Raw genomic sequence first — 13,645 nt, 5'->3', positions numbered from 1 at the left:
TCTGGAGTTGTCCCTCAAACTGAGTTCCTGAGTTTCTCTCTAAACTGTGTGTTGACTTATGGACTTTGTTTTGAAATACAGGTTTAATTAAGACTGAATCAGATCAGGGACTTCATAATTTTCAATCGCCAGTGTCAAAACATTTTCTGAACCATTGTTTTTATTACATATGTATAATAGCCATTCTTTGGATGTATAGTATACATCTGATACAGTTTTTGTGGGATTCTTTTTTTCTTTTGGTTTTTAGCTGTTTTTAGAGGTCAATTCAGGTCTCATTAGAAAATCCTCTCCTGGGTGATTTATTTATTGAATCAATATTTACTGCAGCCCCTACTGGGAGCAGGACTCTATGTACCACGCTAGGGACAACACGAGAAGGAAACAGTTCCTACCCGGAAAGAAAATTCTCTGTATATTATTGGCAATGTGAGGAAGGTTTGCAGCATTTCAGTTGCTTCTTTCTTTCACTCTTGACCCCTAGTCAGGACCAACATTTTCTGAGGTCGTACTTGATATGAAGCATGGCGTTGCACAGGCTCGCTTACTTAATCCTCTGACCTATGAGGAATGGGCTATTATTAGTACGGTTATTATCATCCCCCTTTTTACAGATGAGGAAACTGAGGCACAGGAGGCTTAAGTGGCTTGCCCCAAATCACATAGCTCGTAGGTAAGTGATGGTAGCAGGATCCAAACCCAGTGAGTTGATATCAGAATCTGCACTATATATACATAATATATATAATATATACATATATTATGCATATAATATTCTATCATCTATCTATCTTCTAGAATTTGATTGTCCAGAAAGGCCCCCAAATTCTCTGACGTTGCATGCCCTCCTATATATTCACCCAACAAACATTTGCTGGGAATTAATTGTCTGTCGGCAAGGTGATGAGCACGGATGTAGAGATAAACCAGAGCGAATCCTTGCCCTATAGTCGGGACAGTTTGGAGAAACGATGAGAACTTTGGAGCCAGACTCTGGACTCAAATCCCGGCTTGGTCATAATTAGGGTTGTCAGATTTAGCAAATAAAAAATAGGTCACCCAGTTAAATTTGAATTTCAGATAAACAGTGAATAATTTTTTTAGTATTAGTATGTTCCATGCCATGTTTTGTTGTATTTTATTTAGCAACCTTACAGGTAATTGCGGTGTGACGCTGGATATATCATTCAATGTCTTTGATCTCAGATTCCCTGTGTCCAAAATGAGGATAATAATTCCCATTTAACAGGGTTGTTTGGAGGAGTCATTTAAAGGATTAGAATGGTACAGCATACTCTAACTGGTCCATTTCCACAGGTAGCCCCCTCCGAATTGCGCTCCATGCAGTATCTGAGGTAGAGGGGACATTTAAAATCAGCTCAGTCCCACTGCCTATTGAAAACCCTTTAAGATTTCCTTGGCTCCTAGATAAAGCCCCAAGGCTTCTGGGTGTTTCTAGAGTTCCTCAGACTATAGATGGTGTCACGGGCAGAGACCCTTCTCAGGAACTGTCTTGCGGGGGACCCTGCTCGCTGTGCCATTTGTCATGCAGGGGAGCCTGTGGGTCCACTGGTCCCTCTCTCCACATAAGAACACAGGACATGGTGAGGCCAAAAAGGAACACCCACGGAGCCATAGGTAGGGGAGTCATACCACTATATTCTCTCTGGCGGCCGGGTGAGACACACACAGTAGTAGCCACACGATCCCCACTCCACCATTCACTTCTCTGCTTGCCAACCAACCAACCAATCAAGGCAGCCCCACAGTTACATCAGTAGCCATTTGGCTAACCGGTTACAGTTGATGGCCAACCAGTCACAGCTGATGGTCATTCACTGCCCAAGCCAGCACCTCCCCACATGAGGCCGAGGTCCTGGAGAGTGCTTTCTGGGACTCTGTCCCCACAAGAACCCACACCAATGGCTACCCCAATATTTATCTTCTCCTAACTCATTTTTCGTCTGTGGGGACCAAGTGCTGGGTGCAATAAGCTCTTGAAGTAAAGAAGGAGGGAAAATGGATGGGGATTTAAGGCAAGAGATGTTAAAGTAATCCAGTGGAATACGGTCAGATATATTTTGAATCCTTCTGCCTCTCTCCAGTCTGTTCTATCCCCTCCAGCAACACTACCGTAGTCGACACATCACCACTTCTTGCTGGTCTTCCAACTTCCACATTAACACGTTGCGTACGGATCACGAGAATCTTCGTTTTTTTCTGAGCCATGCGTTAAGGACGGATAACGAGAATTCTCGTTTTTACTGTTGACTCTTTTTACTTTGCACATTTTATTGAATTATTTGTGTTTCGTTGATAACAAAGGAAGCTGCTTTCTGCAGTATCACACCAGGAGGGATTACTAACATCATAGGTGAGTAAATCCTAAAAAATTCCATAGAAAAATAATAAATGACATAGAAGCATTTACGCTTTAAAGAGAAGAGTGCATTTTAAAGTAGTTTCTTTTAAAAACCTGCCGGAACAGAGGGGTATGAGGGATTTAAACCCCACCGTACGCAACGTGTTAAAACTAAGAGCAAAATTTTATGGAAAATTTCCAAAAATGTACAAAAGCAGAGAGAATAGACGATGGATAGAATTTCACCAATGGTCAGCTCATCAGCTCACAGGCACAGTTTCACCCAGTCACCAGCCTCCTGGAATTTTTAATTCCTCTTCCCCAGGATTTTTGCTTTCATTTTGAAATCTTTCAGCCTCAGGGATGGGAATAATCTGACTTTTCATCAGTTTCCCCTGCAGATGTTATTGTCTCTTGTGCCATAAACTTTACTCCCAGATTCCTTCGGGGAATTGCTTTTGAGTCCAAAATTTTGAAACTCCAACCTGAAGTTTAAAGACCATTAAAAAAAAAAAAAGCCTCTCTCTTGCAAATCAAAAGCCTTGGCTTTCAAGATTATTATCTCTGCCACAAATTTCAAAAGCCTCCTTAGAAACCCGTAAAAAGTCAAGAGTTTGGCTCCTTGGTGCTTTCTTTTTTGAATTGGTTTGAGTCAGGCCTCTCCACAGGGTGTATCCAGAATGATTCAGGCCTCAGCCTCCACACGTGGTTTTGTGGGGAGAGGGGGTCACAGGATTCCTTTTAAAAAGGGAACAAACACAGCATTGCTGCATGTGCAAAATGTTATCCATTGCTATTTTTATTGTTGTTAAATATAATTTGAATGGATGTCAATGATTTCTCCGAACGTCCACAGGTGTGATAGTTCACTACCCTATTTTTCCCCGTTTTAAGTTCTTCAAAGTACAATTTCGTATAAAGTTTCACAAGACCCTTACTCCCAAGTTCGGGGCAGTTACTTTCTATTTAATACGTCCCTCTCCTAGGTGTTTCTTCAAGGGCAGTTTCTCAGGGCTGGGCACCGGTGCATGCTTGCAAACCAGTGTCCTGGTCTCATGTCATTTGACAGTCCAACACTTCTGCTTAGCCTTGCATCATCTGATTTTCTTAGTTGCAAGCACTGGCATTAATGTTGAAGTTAGTCACCTGTTTAAAAAAAGGTAAGATTTTTCTTGCAGCCAGTTCCACTGAGATCTAACATTTTTTAACACCTAAAGTCTACCAGAATCAAGACAGGATAATTCAGGCCCAGACATGGTACAGACAAACAGAAGGGGAAGGCAGGATGGTTAGTGGTGAGAGCTACTTACTGAGAATAGAATCACTGGTGTTTATCCTCAGCTCACCCAACAGCTTCCCAGGTGACCCGACCTGCCATAGCTGGGCTCAGTTTCCAGATGGGCAGTTTTCCTGGTAACAAAATCAGAATAACTTGTGTCCTCAAAGCCAGAAGCAAGAATCCTTGTGTGTGTTTTTTTAAGTGGCCCAAATGATCACGATTGGGTGTATCCAGATTGTTTATTATATCCAACTTTTTATTTTAGAACAGTTGTAGATTTAAGAAAAGTTGCAGAGACTACATAGATTTCCCATATACCCCATACCTACCTTCCCCTATGATCTGGTATTAGAAACATTTTACATTATTACTGTATATTTGTCACAATTAATGAACCAAGATTGATCCGTTATTATTAACTAAGGTCTCACTTTGTTCTTATATGTGTATTTTTTACCGAATGCACTTTTTCTGTTCCAGAATCCCATCCAGGACCTCCCTTTGCATTTAGATGTCATGTCCCCTTAGATTTCTCTTGGTTGTGACAGTTTCTCAGACTTCCTTTGTGTTTTTTAAATTGAGCTATAATTCATATATTATGATATCTACCCTTTTAGAGTATATAGTTCAGTGGGTTTTAGTATATTCAAAAATTGTGCAACCATCGCTATTGATTCCCCAAAATTTTCTTCACCTTTGTAAGAAACCATCTACCTATGTAGCATTCACTCCCCCTATAAAGTGGGAATAAAAATACCAACCTTATTGGGGGAATTGTCAGGACCAAATGAGTTAATACACACAGGATTTACCATAAATATTAACACAGGTGGAATCATCTATGTGGCCGGGGGAACTTCTATTAAAATGTTATGAGTAATTTTGAGGAGCTTGGTTTTACAACATTAATGTTTAGACAGGGATGCTTACCTCCTAATTTTGGGGTCGACATTAAATCCCTCTTTGCCATATGTAGTTGAAATTCACACTTCCTTCAATATCCACTTCTCCTTTTCTTCTTGGCTCTATGGAGATACCCACCCTAGTCACTATGATTTAGGAAGGGTCATGTGACTCTCTCTGGCCAATGGAATATGATCAGAACAGATTTGTCCTCACTTTGGAGGCAGCAAAAAGCCTCTGCAAGGTTCTCCAGACTCATCTTCCCCTCTGTGGAGGAGGCTTGGCAGAGAGAGGGTGAAGTCATAAGACAGAAGCCTCCTGGATCCCCAAGTCACCCCACACATCATCCCGTAGAGGACAGCAGCCCTGGAGAATCGCCTGGACCCAGAGCCAGCTTTACCTGAGCAAGAAGTAAACTTTTGTGTATTTAGCCAGTTCGATCTTTTTGTTATTGTTGGTTGCTCATTCACAGTAATACAACCTGTCCTGAATAGTGCAACATATGGATGGATGTTTCCAAAAAACAACCAGACAGTCTGTTTGGAGGACCCAGGGCACCACCTCTCACGCCTTTCATCTCACCACACTTCTAGGCCTCCCCTGATCTCTTCTAACAAACTGTTGCTGCAGCTGCTGGGAGAAACCACAGAAACACGCTCTGCCAAGCGGATTCAGCACCATTAGTTCTTACTGTGTTTCCCCCAAAATAAGACTGGATCTTATATTAAGTTTTGCTCCAAAAGATGCATTAGGAGATATCCTCCTGAAAAATCATGCTAGGGCTTATTTTCCGGTTAGGTCTTATTTTCGGGGAAACACAGTAGGACCCCTGGGGCGGGAGCAGTGGTGCTCATTTTTTAAGATGTAAAGAAAATGGCCTGTGAAGTAGTTCCATTCTGCCTGGCCAGAGTTAATGTGCTCTGGCTTGGACAGAACTGGAGAACCTACATGTTTGCATTCTCATACGTATGGTGGCATCTGTCTATATGTGGTGGGCAGCATCTAAGGGAGTCCCCAAAGCTCCATGTCTCTTGGTATGCATGCCCTGGTGTAATTCCCTTCCCTTTAGTGTGAGTGGGATTTACTGATTTACATCATATGCATAGAGTACAGCAGAAGTGGGGTGGCTGGATGGCTCAGTTGGTTAGAACACGAGCTTTAAACAACAGGGTTGCTGGGTTGATTCCCACATGGGCCAGTGAGCTGCGCCCTCCACCACTAGATTGAAGGACAACAACCTGATTTGGAGCTGATGGGCCCTGGAGAAACACCTGTTCCCCAATATTCCCCAATAAAATTAAAATAAAAAATATAGCAGAAGTGATGGACCTCACGTCTACGGGTAGGTTATAAAAAACAGTGGCTTCCGTCTTGGGGGCGCTCTCTCTCCCACTGCTGAAAGAAGCCAGCAAAGAAGCTAGCTGCTAGGTTGTGAGCTGCCCCATAGAGAGTTAATTAATGTAAATATCATCCGAACTGTTTTCCTTCCCAAGGGGGATTACAATGGAGTCCCCTTTGTAATTTCTTCCCACCGTCCCCCACATCCCTGGCAACCTTTGATCTGTTTTCTATGACTATAGATTAGTTTGCATTTTCTATAATTTTATGTAAAGGGGATGAATCAAAAAGCACATTTTTAAAAAAAATTTTTGGTCTGATTTTCAGACCAGCATAGTTATTTTGAGATTCACCCATGTTGTGTAGTGTACCAATAGCTCATTCTTTATTGCTGGGCAATAGTCCTCTGTATGGACGTACCACAGTCTATCTGTTCACCTGTTAATGGGCACTCAGATCACTTCCAGTTTGGGGCTATTACAGATAGAACTGATATGAACATTCATGCATAAGTATGGCTTTCTTTTCTCTTTGGTAAATACCTAGTTGTGGAATGGCTGGGTCTCATCCTAAGTGTATGTTGTATTTTAAGTTCTGAGTATCCAAAGCATACCAAAACATGAGTTCAATAAGATAGTTGCACCCTTATGTTCATTTTAGCATTATTTACAATAGCCATGATATGGAAACAACGTAAGTGTCCATCAATGAATGAAGGGATAAAAAAGATATAACACACACACACACACACACACACACACACACACACACAATGGAATACTACTCAGTCTTAAAAGACTGCCATGTAGCCATTAACAACATGAAGGTATTACGCTAAATGTGATAAGTAAAACAGAGAAAAACTGTACGAGTACTATCTTGCTCACGTGGAATCTGAACAAACCAAAACAAATGAACAAACAAAAAAAGGAAACACAAATTCATAGTTACAGAGAACAAGTTGGTGGTTACCAGAGGGAAACAGAGTGGTTGGGGGTGGGGGTGGGGCAAAGGGCGAAGGGGGTCAACCATATGGCGATGAAGGGTAACTAGACTTTTGATGGGTGACCACTCCATAGTGTATATAGATGTCAAATGGTAATATTGTACACCCGAAACTTATATAATGTCAAGTACCTCTTTTACCTCAATTAAAAAACAACTCTTGGATTCTTTTTCAAAGTGATTGTACCATTTTGCATTCCCACGAGCATTCTACGGGACATTTAATAACCCTGGCATTAACCCACTAAATGCCAGAGGTCCCAGTCATTGTGACAACCCACCCCCCTCCTCCCTTTACAAATGCCCCCGTGGGATGGGGCAGTGCTGCCACAGTAGAGAATCACTAGCCCACAGGCTCTTTTGTCCCAGCAGTAAGCAAGGATAAGCCCCATTTAAGAACCAAGGGAGAAAACAAGTAAACCCATATTTCTGAACTGAATTCACGGTAGCTCGAGGTACAAGATGGTTACAAGAACAAGAGGTAACTGCTAATGGCACGTCTTGGCTTGGCTGTGCATTTTGTGGTTCTTTAGTTTCTGAAAAGACCAAAATGCTCTTATTTAAAGAACCAAGGTTTACAAGCCTTAGTGAAACCCTAGGTGGTGGTTAGAGCCTCTAGTCAGATGATACATTTACTTTCTATTTTTAACCTTTTCTCTGGCCCTGGAGCCTCCTGGAGCCTCCCTGGGGTAAAATATAAGTGGTGTTTAGTAATCCTGAGCTGAAAGGGGTACTTAAGTCAAAAGTACACCTGAACTCAGCTAATTTGCTCTAATCACCTGCGCCAGCCATGGAAGAGCCAGAAGGGAAAACATTGTTATGATGCAACCACAACCCCGCATTGCAGGGTGCCACCCACACTCACACACTACTTTGATTTCTGAACCCTTCCTCCCCAGCCCCCTATCAAATGGGTGCGTGCATGAGAATCCCCTAAAGGGCTTGTTAACACACATCGCCTGGTCCCACCTCTAGAGATTCTGATTTCATGGACTTGGAGAGGTACCTGAGAATGTTCATTTCATCCCCAGGTGTTGATGCTGCTGCTGGTCTAGGGGCCACACTCTGAGACCCACTTCCCTCTCGGAAGCCTCAATGTAAAGTCCGACTATGGCAGTAATCTTTAACCATTGTGATTGTGCCGCAGACAAACCTGGAGACACTTTGGTTGTCCTAACTGCTGTGTGTGTGGGAGGGAATGCAACTGGCACCTTGTAGGTAGAACCCAGGGACCCTGCTCAACATCCTACAATACACAGGACAGCCCCCTGCCCAAGAATCATTTGAACCCAAATAGAAATAGTGCCACGGTTGAGAAACCCTCAACTATAGGGGAATGCTTAAAGAAATGAGAATGTTCTCACAAGGAATAAATATTATGCAGCCATTGCGAAGACTGCTCCTTAGACCTTTCTAAAACTTGGGGAATTGTTCCTGATGTGATGTGAAAAAAACAAAAAGGATAAAAGGACTGTATTCAACATAGCAGCTGTTGCATTTAATTTTCCTCGTGCCTTATCACTACCTAGAATTGTCTTGTTTGTTTCTATGTTTACTTATATATCGTCTGTCTTCATTTCTTGGGATGCAGAGTCCTGGTGTACTTTAGGAGAGCATTAAATAGTGGACATGTGAATGGGTAAACCTGATGTGTTGTTGTAAAATAGGTAGTGTGGTGGTAAGTGTTTAACAACCGACTGTAAAGAAAATCCCTCATTTGTAGCATTTGCTAATTTCCATGGTGTAAAGACCCCCATCGTGGCTGATTTCAAGCTCCCTCACAATATCACTGAAGGAGGATTTGGGTAGGTGTACGCTAGCTAAGTAAGCCCAAAGGAGCTGGTTCTAGCACACCACGGGGAGGAATTACATGAATAAAAAAGGCTGGAAGGAAAAAATGCTAAAATGCCAATGGTGGAGCAGTGGCAACATGCATATATTAGAAACCATTAAGCTCCAGCATAATAAGAAATGAATTTGAGGGGATGGCTCCTGGGCTAGTTTATGTCCTCCAAGGAAGAATGGAAATAACCTGGCCATTAATATGATTCACGTCCCAAAGGTGGAAACAACCAAATGTCCACCAGTGGATGAATGGATTAACAGTAGGGCATATCCATACAATAGAATATTATTCAGCCATAAAAAAGAATGAAGTACTAATACATGCTACAACATATATAAATCTCAAAAACATTATGGTAAATGAAAGAAGCCAGACACAAAAGACCACATGTTTTATGATTCTATTTCTATGAAATATCCATAGCAAGCAAATCCATAGGCAGGAAGTAGATTAGTGGTTGCCCGGGGCTGAGGAGAGAAAGGAATGGGGAGTGACTGCTGATGGGCGTGGGGTTTCCTGTAAGTGTCAGGAAAATGTTCTGGAATCAGATCTTGGTGATGATTGTACAACACAGTGAATACACAAATCACTGACCTGTCCACCTTCAAGTGGTAGACTGAATGGTGTGTGTTACATCTCAACAGAAAAATAATTTGAGGAAGGCACCCTTTGTCCTAGTTTGCACATAGGCTGAAAATGTATGGGCTGCCTCTGGTCCTCAAAACAAGGCCCTTAAGGGTTCATCTTGGTGACCTGGGGATGGGGTGGTGGCAGGCGGTTCCCAGAAAAGAGAGTAAGCTTCCGTTCTGGATAGACAGTGTGTGGCAGACCCTGTGGGCACCCGCTTCTATCACCTTGGCATTTACCATGCCCATGGACATCATTGCTCTGTTAGCACCTGTGATTCTTTGGCTGAGGTCTGGCTCTGGCTGCAGGAGTGGGCTCAACCTGCTCATGGGAGGGGGGCAGAAATGCTGGGACATCACAACCACCCATCCAATCTCGACCAGTGACTGGCAAGACCCCAGCTTCCTCACTCCTGGAGGTCCCCAGAGGCACTGAAACCCAGTTGCCCTCAGCAGTACCCTGCCCATCAATGCACCCCGAATCGGCTGCTCTCTTTCCCTGCCTAGGTAATTGTCTCATCTTTGTAGTTTTGAATGTTTTTCATAGTAGACACAGTACTTTCCTCATCAGAAAATAAGCATTTTTTCCAAATCTTGAGATAGCTGAGAGCGACTACCCCATCTCTGGAAGAACATTCTAGCTGAAGGAGAGGTTGAAGGTATTTATCAAGCGCCTCTTTACCAGATACCGTTCTAGGGACTGGACATATAGAGATGAACAGGGCAGCCGGCAGACATGCCTCTTATCTCATGGAACATTCTAGTGGGGGTGAAGAGAAATGGACAAGCAGGTGAGAATGAATATGCCTCGTTCAAGACTGATAAGCATCATGAAGAAAAATCTGGGTGAAGTGGTTAAAAGTGATGGGGGTCTGATTGGACCGGTCAAGGAGGGCTGCTCGAAGGAAGTGACATTTGCACGAAGGAGAGCTGAATGACAAGAAGGCTGACAGAGACTAAGACCTATGTTGTGAGAACAGACGGAAAGTGCCTTCCTACTCACGATGCAGTCTGTGGACCAGCAGCCTCGGCATTGCTGGGACCTTGTTAAAAATGCAGACTCGCAGGCCCCAGCCCAGACCTACAGAACCAGCCTCTGCATGATCCCTAGGTGACCTGTGTGAGAATCAGAGGGTAGTGGACTGAATATGAGGGTGTGTGTTACTGCTGCTTCAGGATGCAGGCTGTGGTCAGCAGTGCGATTTTATCATGCAGATATCTTGCCTCAATGAGAAGCTGGTTCTCTGGCGATACCCATGTTGGCAAATGGGCCTGATCCTTTTTGTCTTTAGAGCTGTGCCACTTTTAAAACAGTTTTCAGGCAAGTCAAGGAATCATTTAGCAGTGAGCAGCAGGAGACCTGAGAAACACAGTCTGTGATAAGATGCCTTTACCAGTGACGTCACCACTGGGCTGAAATGTGCCTCCAAGTCAGGCTCTGGGTATCAGCCGTAAAGTTACATCCAGGCGGCAAGACCACAGGCAGCCTTTCTGAGTATGCATTTAATTGCCTGTGATTCACCCTTCAGATGGCAGTCAGAATGAGAGATCATATCCTTAACCTGAGTGCTAGCTGATAACCCGTAGCAACTTGCAGCTCCAGTTCCAGGCTGAGGACCAGCCATGGAAGGAACACACTGTTCTAATGGGGAAAAGTCGCATAAACAGTGGGTAAAAGCAAAGTGAAAGCACAGATTAAAAAAAAAACAAACCTCAAATCTCCCAGACTATGGAGTATTACATTTATTTAGCACGGTGTAAATTGCCATCAGCATTACATCCCATAAGAAGTAATGAATTGTGTTTAGCTGTTGGTACGGAGACCTGATCACTGTTGCTTATATAAACTAGAGGTTTCCTCTACTTAAAAAACAAAAAAAAACAAAACAAAAAACAAAAAACCAAAAAGGTAGCCCAGGGACGTCCACAAATGCATCAGAGACTTCTTCCTTTCTGTACCCCATGCTTAGCATACGGCTTCCTTCCTTAAGGTTACCTCATGGTCAAAGATGGCTGCTACAGCCCTTGCTATTTTGTTTGTTTCCATGCAGCAAGGAAGAGGAAGTAGCAAGAGCAAGAGGGCAAGCTAAGTTAGTTCCCTTTAAATAGCTTTCCTGGAAGCCACACCCGATGACTTCCTCTTATTATTTCATCATCCTCCCTTGGTTGCAAAGGAGGCTGGGAAATGTAGTCCTTAAGCTGGGCGCCCTGCCCACTTGAATACAATTCAGGCTGTTAGCAAAGAATAGCTGTGGAATGGATTGTTGGGAAGGGAGCCAGTCGACTCTGTTGTGTGTATATTATATGCTCAGTTATATGCTCAGTTTTGAGAGACCTTTGGGAACATTTCCCCCATGAGGTCTGAAATTGTTTCACACTTCAGGCAAATGTTTTTTAGTCTCATAGCTAACAGACTAGCAGTATTTTTTCTTTTTTTCTTTTTCTTTTTTCTTTTTTTTTTAAGGCAGGTAGAATTTACTTGCCCAAGGTAAGTTGCACTTCATAACAAGGGGAGGAGAACATAACAACCCTTCCCATTTCTGCTAAAAAAATATTTCTTTAAAATTTCACCGTTTGCTGTATTTGTATTGAAAACAAGAGTTTCAGAGAGAAACATGTCCTTCCGTTTACCAGATGAGGTAAGAGAGTTTAGACTGGAGTCGATCATGAGCTTGCCATTTCTCTCCCAGGAAAAGCCTTAAAAAGGGGACAGAACACATCTCTTCCCCCTATGCTCCTACACTTACTAGACAGTCGTCTAGTTGCTGCGGTGACGATGGCTGTGGTCCACCCGCATCTCCAGGGGAGCTGCGGCACCTTTAGAGTCCAAGACTGAATGAAGTCAAAGAATTTCACCTCCAGCAGAGCGCTGAATGCAGCACGGGTAAGAGCTCCACGTGGAGGTTTTGAAATATGTCCTGGAATTCGATGACATTCCTCCTTTCAAAAGGGGGAGGGGGGGAGAGAGAGAGAGAGAGAGAGAGAGAGAGAGAGAGAGAGAGAGAGACTGCTAGAGCAAAGGCCCTGAGGCAGTAAAGAGCTTAGTGTCCCGGGAGAACAGAAAGGCCACCAGAGTGGCTGAGCAGCCAGGCAGAGGCAGGCGTGAGCTGAAAACACTAGAGGCGGGACCAGATCCTTCAGGGACTTATAGGTCATGATGAGGAGGTCAGATTGTATTCCAGAGGTGATGGCTATAAGGCACAATTGCTTTGTAGGAGCGCACTCTGGCAGCTATTGGGACATCTTGCCCCTGGCTGACGTCTCCAAGCCCACAGGGGCTCATGACCCCGCCGCCAGCGTGTAATCGTTTTGCCTCTGTGCTGTCACCGTCCGTTTACGTGGCTGCTGCGTCCCCAGGCCCTGAGCCCCAGGGGAAGCCCCGGGGCGGTGACCCCCGTGCGCAGCCCCGAGTCCGGCCCGCGGACTCACAGACCCAGTCCGCCGCAGGGGTGACACGGCGTGTGCGCAGGGCGGGTTAGCGAGAGGCCGGGCGCAGCACTTTCCCCCTGGAAGGGGGCCTCCTGCTCAGCGCAGCCACACGGGTTCCGGCGGGAGGAGGCGGAGGCTGGCGCGTGACGCAGGCACCCGCACGTGGACCGGGAATGTGCTTTTAGGGACAGGTGCGGGGGTTGCCACTCGCGAAGGCGCACACGTGCCCGGGCCTTGGTACCCTCTCCCGTTCGGGTTTATTCTCGATTTCGCGGGTAGCTGGGCAGCAGCTGCGGTATCCTCTGGAGACAGTGTCCCCCGAGTGTGCCGGGGTGCTTGGGGGGGGGGCGGGGGGCGGAGAGCCCCCCACGTGCTCCCCATCAGGAGCTGTGTGCGTGCAGGCCGCTGGAAGGGCTCGCTGGCTTCGCAAACTGCAAGTTTTTTTCTTTGGGCTCTGAGACTCAATGTGCCCGTCTTAGAAATAGGACTCTGCAATAAACGAATAGGGAAGCACTTTGCAAACTTGGATGCAAGTTGGGCGTTTTATGCACTGTCTCCACTTTCCCTCCTTCCTTTGGAAGCCCAAGGGGACAGGCTAAACAGACTATCACCTGCCACACCCCTTCGTCCCAGCGGCGCAGTGGCCGGACCCGATTTTGCTTCCCCCAGAGCCTGGAAGCGCCGGAAGAGCCCCCGCGGGGTGCGGTCGCTGGGCCAGGTCACGTGACTGCCGCGGAAGCCCAGCGGCAGGGGCAGCCAGCAAGTGCGCATGCACATCACTATTTTTTTTTGTTGTTGTTGTTGGTTGGCTCCGACGCAACCACTGGCAGCTCCTCCCCCTCCTCCGACTTCATCCT

The sequence above is a fragment of the Rhinolophus sinicus genome, chromosome 10, assembly GCF_057876585.1.
Source record: "Rhinolophus sinicus isolate RSI-liver-muscle chromosome 10, RSI-T2T, whole genome shotgun sequence".
Lineage (NCBI taxonomy): Eukaryota > Metazoa > Chordata > Mammalia > Chiroptera > Rhinolophidae > Rhinolophus > Rhinolophus sinicus.
The sequence above is the reverse complement of the archived record's forward strand: the minus strand, read 5'-3'. Positions refer to the sequence as shown.